The sequence below is a fragment of the Bubalus bubalis genome, chromosome 17 (genome assembly GCF_019923935.1).
Source record: "Bubalus bubalis isolate 160015118507 breed Murrah chromosome 17, NDDB_SH_1, whole genome shotgun sequence".
NCBI classification, from domain to species: domain Eukaryota; kingdom Metazoa; phylum Chordata; class Mammalia; order Artiodactyla; family Bovidae; genus Bubalus; species Bubalus bubalis.
The window spans coordinates 66,723,229-66,733,623 of record NC_059173.1 but is presented as its reverse complement, the minus strand read 5'-3'; the positions used below and the strand labels follow the sequence as shown (position 1 = coordinate 66,733,623).

The window sequence follows — 10,395 nt, the reverse complement described above, 5'->3', positions numbered from 1 at the left end:
CCTTCTTTCCTTCCTTCTTTCCTCGCTTTCCCCTCCCTCCTTCCTTCCTAATTTTTGTTCCCAGTGTGTACATTTTTCTGAAGCAGGATGACATTCTTGGTCATGGGCAATGGGCACCAGATCAATTGCTCCAAGTTCAACTTGTTAAAAAATCACAAGAGAAATGATCACCTAGGTGCAGTGTGTTCAGATTTTAAATCTCTCCGGGTTTGGCAGGCCACTGGAGGCCCACCAGTTTGCTCTCTCCGGCCTATGAGAAAAGTCTTGGACATTTGGGCTTCCAAATAAGACTCTCTTCCAGCCACACTGATACTGATGTCCACGCAAACCTCACTTACCCATGAAAAAGGCCCACTTCCCACGCCAAGCCTTGCTCACACCTGCAGCTTGCGTCCCTAGAGGGTGTTTGCACCCTCTGCAAGCCAGGCTCTTGGCACTCAGCAGGCTGTTGATTCCAACGTCCCCAGGATAAGGGATACCATGAGGTTGACCTTCTAGCTTTTTATTTCCAGGATCAGAGTGGCTGAGTTCTCTCTTGCAGTGATCATCATCCCTTTGTGACCTGACGGATGTTCACTGACCATCACCATGTGTGCCAGACAGAGCACAGGGCAGAGTTCACCGGGGGGCTGCCAGATTCATGCTCAGGAACAAACGAAGCTATGTTTTGGCACCCCAAATGCACAAATGCAGAGCTCCCCAGGAAGGTCACACACTTAAAAATACTATGTAATCATGCAAACTCGTGAGCCTGGAGTCTGTGGCTCATAAGGTGAGCTTGGGACCCCCACAGAGTCATTAGATGGGTGCCCGGAACTCCTTCCTTCTAGTCTTGTTTTCTTTTTTCTCTCCTGACCCTCTGCTCAGCCCCGGGCTGGAGCCCCATCTCATCAAAGCATGAAGGCTGTTTTCACTCGGCTTGCTGGTGAATCCTCACAGGGTGTAGCCTTGACCTCATCCCTCTTCCCCCAAAAGGAGGCAGAGAACATCCCTCTGTTGGGCAGCACCCAGGAGACACAGCAACTTGCTTCCTGCTGACACTTCCTCTCACCGCCTTCACCTGATGCCCTGATGTCCCAAGGACCACCCTCCCCCACTAGGGATGCAGGGAGAACAGACACAGAGACTGAACCAGGGGGACTGTGGTAGGGCTGTCAGGAAGGATATTTTATCCACATATTTGAGATGTACTTACAATAAAAAAAGTTATTCTTCACTGGTCTGAGATTCATGTTTAACTGAGTATCTTGTATGTTTGGGCTTCCCAGGTGGCTTATAGTAAAGAAACTGCCTGCCAATGCAGGAGATGCAAGAGACAGGGGTTCAGTCCCTAGGTGGGGAAAATCCCCTGGAGAAGGAAATGGAAACCCACTCCAGTATTCTTGCCTGGAGAATCCCATGGACAGAGGTGCCTGGTGGGCTACAGGGCAAGGGATTGCAGAGTGTCAGACATGACTGAGTGACTAAGTGCACACACACTTATTATATTTATTTTCTAAATCAGATAATCCTTCCAGGAAGGCCATGGCCACCTTAGGAAGCAGCCTCCTTACTTTATGTCACCACATAGAATCCCATTCGGCCACAGAGGCTGCTCCTGTGAGCTGACACTGGAAGGCTTTTTTCAAAAGAGGAAACCCCTCTTTGGAAAATAACGTTATTTGTTAAGTTATTCTTAATCCCACCTTGTTGAGGTCATATGACCAAGCAAGGGCTTCCTTGGTGGCTTAGACAGTAGAGAATCTGCCTGCAATGCAGGAGACCCAGGTTTGATCCCCGGGTTGGGAAGATCCCCTGGAGAAGGGAATGGCAAACAACTCCAGTATTCTTGCCTGGAGAATTCCATGGACAGAGGAGCCTGACAGGTTGCAGCAAACCCGTGATGGAAGGAAGGACTCGGCCTCCCTCTTCTCCATTCCTTGGTGGATGACTCTTCCATGATGAGATGGGACCACTCTTTCTGCCCTCAATGGGCTGGGGTTTTCCTGCAGGTATCAGTTTGCTAGGGCTGCCCTAGCAAGCACTGCAAACTGGGAGGCTTAATAGAAATGTCTTGTCTCCCAGTTGTGGAGGCTGGAAGTCTGAGAACAAGACCTTGGCAGAGTTGGTTCCTTCTCTGTCCTGTGACGGAGAATCTTCTAGGCCACTGCCTAGCTTCTGGTCTTTGCTGGAAATCTTTAGCATTCCTTATCTGTGGAAGCCTCACTCCCATCTCTGCCTTCATCCCCATTTCCTTATGTGTGTCTCTATGTCCCAATGTCCCCTTTTCATATGGACACAAGTCATGTTGGATTAGGGTCTACGCTAAGGACCGCGTTTTTAACTTGATTACCTGTGTAAAGACCTGATATCCAAATAAGGTGTAATCTGACGTCTGGAGTGTTAGGATTCCAACATATCTGTCTTAAGGAGGGGGGGCCCAAATCAGCTCAGAGCACAGGGCCTACCAGTGGTGTGTATTTGCATTTGCCACAAAGGCAGCTCCTAATCGGAGTCAGTGGTCTGGTTCCTCTGCTGACTATGGATGGATAATGATTTAAGGCCTTGGGGTAATGGAAGCTAAACCACCTGTCACCGCCTACTCTGTTTTCCGGGAGATTGCATTGCTGTGGGAGGCAGCCCCAGCCTGGCCCTGCAAAGTTTCTCCCATAATGTGAAGAGCGGGAGATGATAGCCAGCATTAATATTCAGCCCTTTGGCCTCCATCAGCTCAGCCCTCTGCACTCCCCTCTGACCCTCCAGAGGGAACAGCAGAGCTCTTCTCTTTGAAGAAAGACTTCGGCAAGTATCTGCCTGCAGTAGGGGACTGGTGATGCTCTGCTTAGAGTGGGCACAAGGAAGGGAGTGTGGAAGGGAGAAAGGGAGTCTTTCCTAGAGATCATCCCCATCCCTCTTCTAATTCAAGATAAGAATCTGCTTGCTTCCCTTCCTCCATGCAGATGTTGGGAGAACAAGATAAATTTCCTTGTCAGCTTGGGCTCTAAATTCTCATTTGTTTGTTAGGAAATGATACAGTTTTCTCCAAGCAGCCATCTCTCCTGCTTGCTTAGGTACTGTCCATTACTAACGAGCTGAAGGCAGAAAAAGACCCACTTGGAGTCCAGGGTGGTTTTCTTTGCTGTTGTTAGCTCTCAGTGTCTGTATAACCAGGGAGAATGTTTTTTTGAAGCCAGTCCAGGAAATTTCGTTCTAAGAACAGCCTGCTAATCTGAGCTTCTTCAGGACTAGCGGGTGTGAAGGAGCTGGCATGATGGCCAAAGAGAGTGGCCCCAGCATGGTGGCAAGTCTTTCCTCGGTCTGCCAGGGTTGCCTTGTCAAGCACCACAGACCTAGTGACTCTAACCTCAGAGGGCTGGTTTACGATCACGGTGTTGGCAGAGCTGGGTTCTCCTGAGGCCTCTCTCCTTGCCTCAGGGGTGGCTGCCTTCTTACGATGCCCTCACGTGGTCTGCCTTCTTCTTTGTGACTATGTCCTAAGTCATAGTGCCTCCGCTGTCAGCTGAAAAAAAAAAAGCTCAACCTAAAAGTTGAGAATAATGTTTTATTTGGTGGACTAGCTGAGGACCTAAATCTGGTAGCCAGCCTTTTGGATAGCTCTGAGGGACGCCCCTGAAGAGGCAAGGGAGGAGCCAAGATACATAGGAGTTAGGGCAACAAACATCAGGTAAAGATCACTGTTAATTACAGAAAAACAGAGAACTTGAGTTAATGAATTTAGCACTTGTCTATGTACGACAGGGCTTCCTTGGTGGCTCAGCCAGTAAAGAACCAGACTGCAGTGCAGGAAACCGGGGTTCGATCCTTGGCTCAGGAAGATCCCCTGGACAAGGGAATGGCTATCCACTCTGGTATTCATGCCTGGAGAATTCCATGGACAGAGCAGCCCGGAAGGTTACAGTCCATTGAGTAGCAAAGAGTCAGACACAGCTGAGCAACTAACCCATTCTCCACTTCACTATGTATGGGAAGATGCAAGAATCTGGGCTCATTGAAATCGTTCCTTTGATAGTCACCTTATTGGTCCGTCTCACTTTTCTGGATGCTGTACTCCCTTGAGTGTGCTGGCCTGTGGCTGCTGCGGCTGATGGCTTGATGGCGGCACCGTACTTTGCTTATCAATAGGGCAGGTGACAGTCTTCGTTCACACCGTCTCTTATAAACAGACCAATGATATGACCTCATTTAACCTTCACCACCTCTGAAAAGACCTTGTCCCCACACAGTCACATTCTGAGATTCTGGGGATTAGGATTTCAATACATGGACTCGGGAGGACTTGGTTTAGCCAGTAACAGTGCCCTGTCTGAGATTCAGGGAAAACTTGGGTTCGACTCTGCCCCTGGGTGAGGGACTGGGGAGTGTATCAGCTGGAGGTTTTTGGTTGTCAGCCACAGAAGCCATGCAGGCTCACTTGAGCAACGTGGGAACTGAATGAGAGGCTGTGGAGAGAACACCGATGTAGATGGAAAATGTTCATATGAGTAAATGAAGGATTCTGTGGCCATCAGGCCATCAGCTGCTATAGCCGCCCCACGCGGCCCCCAACAAACAATGCACGCTGGGAAGGTTTAGGATGGAAAAGAGCAAGATACTGGCCCTAGAGAGCTGGTGATGGACAGGGAGGCCTGGCGTGCTGCAGCCCATGGGGTCACAAAGAGCTGGACACGCCTGCGCGGCTGAGCTGAACTCAGCAGTTAAGGTGCATCCCAAAGGAACGATGTCAGTGAGGCCAGACTCTCCTTCTCCATATGTAGAAAAGCACTAATTTCATTACCTTGAGAAGCCTGGCTTTCTATACTTAACAGTGATCTGTTTGATGTTCTGACTACCTGGTTTTTGTTGCAAAAACTCCTCTAAACCCTGGCTCCTCCCTTACCCCTTAGGAGCAGTCCCTCAGCGCTACCTGACAGGCTGGTTCCTGGGCTTGAGGCCCATCAAGTCCACCAAATAAAATATAATTCTCAACTTTTGCATGCGTGCTAAGTCGCTTCAGTCATGTCTGACTCTGTGTGACCCCATGAACTGTAGCCCGCCAGGCTCCTCTGTCCATGGGATTCTCAAGGCAAGAATACTGGAGTGGGTAGCCATTCTTTTCTCCGGGGGATCTTCCTGACCCACGTCTCTTACATCGCCTGCATTAGCATTCTTTACCACTTGTGCCACCTGGGAAGCCTTCTCAACATTTTCTTAGTCAACACCAACAAGATGGGAAGCCTGAGGACCCAGGCAGTCACCCTAGCACTTTGCGGGTGGGGGGTGGGGGGGGCAGGGAGCAGGAGCCCAGAAACTGTGCTGTGCTGGGAACACTCCAATCAGGGCGAGGGGGCTCTGGTGGGCTGAGTCCCAGAAGAGGAGGAGGACAGCTGCCCTATTGGGTTCACCGCTGGCTGGGGTAGAAGGAGGAGGAGGGATCTAGAGCTTTGGTCTCAGCGATGGGAGTGAGGGACCAGGGTTCACAGGTCAGGCTGGAGGAAGTGTGCCTTAGCAGAGTGCCTTAGCAGCTGTCAAGAGAGAATGGACGCTGGCAGACTAAAACAATACAATCATCTACCAGATCACTTATTTCCTCACTTGAATAAAGGGGTTACATAGGATGATCCATATGCTCTACCACATGTCACTCAGTTGTGTCCGACTCTGCAACACTTTGGACTGTGGCCAGCCAGGCTCCTCTGTCCATGGGATTTTTCAGGCAAGAATACTGGAGTGGGTTCCCATTTCCTTCTCCAGGGGATCTTCCCTGACCCAGGAATCGAACTCATGTCTCCTGTGTCTCCTGCATGGCAGGCAGATTCTTTACACACTGAGCCACTGGGGAAGCTCCTTTGTCTTCATTGAACATTTACTAAAGTGGCTCCCTGCCACTACTTTGTTGAGTTCCTCCCCTTCCTTTGTCGTTAGGCGCTGGGACTCCCACTCCTGGCTCTTTATTGGCTGTGAAGCCTCACTGGTCTTGGACAGCTCCCTGGCATCTCCCACTGCGGAGGTGCCGGCCTCTGTGTGTTCAGGAAGGTCATCAGACTTACATGGCTATAAAAAAGCAGGCGACGGTTCTCTGGTAAGGCTCAATTTATTAATCTCTTCTTTGTGATTTGGGCTGGTAGTAAATAATATATTCATTATAAACAATCATTCAACACACCATTATTTCTTTGGTCCTCAGCTACCTTGTCTACAAAACAGGAGAGTTGAACTCAATGAGTATTAAGGTTTCTTTCAGCTCCAGCTCTGTTGAATTCTATGAAAATTAAACTCCTTGGGGTAGGTAGTCTGTGGATCTTGACTGTGGGGCATCCCCCAAGAAGTTGGAAATGGGAAATGTAATTTCCCTCTGAGAGAAGGATTACAAAGCCAACCGGCACTAGATCAAAGGAGATATATTCAACATCTCCTTAAATGAACATGATGGATTTGAGATCAGAGCAGTCTGGATTGACAGCAGGAGCATCCCCAGGGAGAGCATGGCCTGTTGGGGCGAGACAGAGCATCATGGACATTCAGAAAAAGGAGGCTGAGATCGTGAGCACATCAGGATTGAGTTCTGATTTGGCCAAGACAAGGCTGGGGTAGAAGGGGCTGGGTACCCACACATTAGAAGGCTCTGTGGAGGTGATGGGGAGGGGCTTCAGGCCATTGTGACCGGACCCCTCAGCAGAGATGATAGTTTATGTTGTTAAAACCCGTATTGTACAGGCACCAACCAAACACAAAGGGCTTCACCTACAGCTGGAACAGGGACCTAGGATCCTCATTATGCCCAACTCGCATCCTCTAGTGCCCGGGGCATCCTGGAGTCCCTGGTGTGAGAAGGGCTGTGAGCACGAGCTCATAAGAGGCTCAGGGCAAAAGCTATTTACTGATCAGCTCAGAATTAGTTTAATAACTTTCACGTTCATATCATTCAATTCATTCTTTTTCTCTGATTGCAATTCATCGAGCAATCCCTTGCTTTGATTGTCGTTTCCCATCTCACATGCTAGTAAAGTAATGCTCAAAATTCTCCAAGCCAGGCTTCAGCAATATGTGAACCGTGAACTTCCTGATGTTCAAGCTGGTTTTAGAAAAGGCAGAGGAACCAGAGATCAAATTGCCAACATCTGCTGGATCATGGAAAAAGCAAGAGAGTTCCAGAAAAACATCTATTTCTGCTTTATTGACTATGCCAAAGCCTTTGACTGTGTGGATCACAATAAACTGTGGAAAATTCTGAAAGAGATGGGCATACCAGACCACCTGATCTGCCTCTTGAGAAATTTGTATGCAGGTCAGGAAGCAACAGTTAGAACTGGACATGGAACAACAGACTGGTTCCAATTAGGAAAAGGAGTACGTCAAGGCTGTATATTGTCACCCTGTTTATTTAACTTATATGCAGAGTACATCATGAGAAACGCTGGACTGGAAGAAACACAAGCTGGAATCAAGATTGCCGGGAGAAATATCAATAACCTCAGATATGCAGATGACACCACCCTTATGGCAGAAAGTGAAGAGGAACTCAAAAGCCTCTTGATGAAAGTGAAAGTGGAGAGTGAAAAAGTTGGCTTAAAGCTCAACATTCAGAAAAGGATCATGGCATCCGGTCCCATCACTTCATGGGAAATAGACGGGGAAACAGTGGAAACAGTGTCAGACTTTATTTTTGGGGGCTCCAAAATCACTGCAGATGGTGATTGCAGCCATGAAATTAAAAGACGCTTACTCCTTGGAAGGAAAGTTATGACCAAGCTAGACAGCATATTCAAAAGCAGAGACATTACTTTGCCAACAAAGGTTCGACTAGTCAAGGCTATGGTTTTTCCAGTGGTCATGTATGGATGTGAGAGTTGGACTGTGAAGAAGGCTGAGCGCCGAAGAATTGATGCTTTTGAACTGTGGTGCTGGAGAAGACTCTTGAGAGTCCCTTGGACTGCAAGGAGATCCAATCAGTCCATTCTGAAGGAGATCAGCCCTGGGATTTCTTTGGAAGGAATGATGCTAAAGCTGAAACTGCAGTCCTTTGGCCACCTCATGCGAAGAGTTGACTCATTGGAAAAGACTCTGATGCTGGGAGGGATTGGGGGCAGGAGGAGAAGGGGACGACAGAGGATGAGATGGCTGGATGGCATCACTGACTTGATGGACGTGGGTCTCAGTGAACTCCGGGAGTTGGTGATAGACAGGGAGGCCTGGTGTGCTGCAATTCATGGGGTCGCAAAGAGTCAGACACGACTGAGCAACTGATCTGATCTGATCTGTAAGGGAAAGAATGCATATGACTGTTTACATGATTGTAAGATGAATGTATTTTTCAAGGTAAACAAATAGGTTTCCTGATTTTTAAAATGTATTTATTTTTAATTGGAGGATAATTGCTCTACAATATGGTGTTAGTTTCTGCCACACATCAACATGAAGCAGCCATAGGTATACATATGTCCCCTCCCTCTTTAACCTCCTTCATACCTCCCACCCCACCCCACCCTCCTAGGTTGTCGAAGAGCACTGGTTTGAGCTTCCTTTGTCATACAGTAAACTCCCACTGGTTGTCTGTCTGACATGTGGTAATATTTGTTTCCATGATGCTCTCTCAGTTCGTCCTACCCTTTCCTTACCCCTGTGTCCACAAGTCTGTTCTCCATGTCTGCCTCTCTGTTGCTGCTCTGCAGATAGGTCCATTAGTACCATCTTTCTAGATTCCATATATATGCCTTGCTGCTGCTGCTGGTAAGTCGCTTCAGTTGTGTCCGACTCTTAGTGACCCCATGGACTGCATCCCACCAGGTTCCTCCGTCCATGGGATTTTCCAGGCAAGAGTACTGGAGTGGGGTGCCATTGTCTTCTCCATATATATGTGTTAGTATACGGTATTTGTTTTTCTCTTTCTGACTTACTTTACTCTGTTTAATAGGCTAAAAATATGGAACGCTTCATGAATTTGCATGTCATCCTTGCACAGGGGCCACGGTAATCTTCTCTGTATTGTTCCAATTTTAGTATACATGCTGCTGAAGTGAGCACAGGCTTTCTGTTTTGTCAGTCTCTTGGGAGCCTGATCCAATTGATCACGTGAATTCACCTCTATCAGGGAAATCCACTGTTGGCTTGCTGACAAAGTCGACTGCCTCAATTAAACAAACAAACAAACAACCCAATTTAAAAATGGGAAGAGGACCTGAATAGACATTATTCCAAAGAAAACATGCACGCGGCCAGCAGGCATATGAAAAGGCACATCACTAATCATCAGAGAAACGCACATCAAAACCACAATGAGGTTTCACCTCACACCCGTCAGAATGGCCGTCATCAAAAAGAACACAAATAACAAATGTTGGTTTGAGGATGTGGAAAAAAGAAAGCCCTAGGACACTGTTGGTGGGAATGTAAACTGGTGCAGCCGTTGTGGAAAACAGTATGGAGATTTTAAAAGAAGCAAAAATAGAGCAAGCAACATCTAGCAATTCCACTGCTGGGTGGAATATCCAGGGGATCCTCCTGACCCAAGGAAGCCAAGTGTTCATTTGAAAAGAACACACGCACCCCAATGTTCATAACAGTATTATGTACAGTAGCTAAGATATGGCAGCGACCTAAGTGTCTGCCAGCCGATGAATTGATAAAGAAGATGTGGTGTAGACATAAAGTGGAATATTATCCAGCTATAAAAAATGAAGTTCTGCCATTTGCAGCAAAACGGATGGACTTGCGGGGCATTATGCTAAGTGAAACAAGTCAGACAGAGAAAGACAAATATTGTCCCTTATTACTTCCATGTGAAATCTAACAAAGGAAAAAATGAATGAAAGTAAGAGAAACAGACTCACAGATGTAGAGAACAAAGTAGCGTCTACCAGTGTGGAGAGAGAAGCAGGGAGGAGCAATATAGGGCAGATGATGAAGAGGTGCAGGATATTATGTACAAAACAAGCTACAAGGATGGATTGTTCAACATGAGGAATACAGCTGAAACTTTATAACTTTAAATGGCGATAATCCATAAAAATTTTGGACCGCTATGTTGTACACTTAAAGTTAGTATAATATTATAAATCAACTATGCTTCAGTTTTGACAAAAAGCCCACACTCGCCTCACGGAAATACTTCTTGGAAGTAGCTGGCCAGCCCCCTCTTTCTTTTTTCTAAAGTTTTATTGAAGGTTAGCTGATTTACAGTGTTGTGTTCATTTCTGCTGCACAGAAAAGTGAGTTATACATACGCATATTCTTTTTTCCATTACGGTTTACCACAAGTTACTTAATATAGTCCCCTGTGCTGTACGGAAAGACTTTGTTGTTTATCCACCAACCCCTCTTCCCAACTTAGATTCAGTGGTCCAAGAGAACCGTTAATATTTTCCTATAGAATCTCTGGCTGAATTTCTACAACATGTAAGCATTTAACTGGAGACTGGT

The 10,395-nt window shown here is 47.1% G+C and overlaps 1 non-coding gene across 1 annotated transcript; it reads right to left on the bottom strand.

Moving 5' to 3' along the window:
- Positions 1–8,893: 8,893 nt before the first annotated feature.
- On the bottom strand, positions 8,894–9,000 carry LOC112580038. Its single transcript, XR_003104395.1, has one exon. It is a non-coding gene; the product is annotated as a U6 spliceosomal RNA (small nuclear RNA).
- Positions 9,001–10,395: the final 1,395 nt, after the last annotated feature.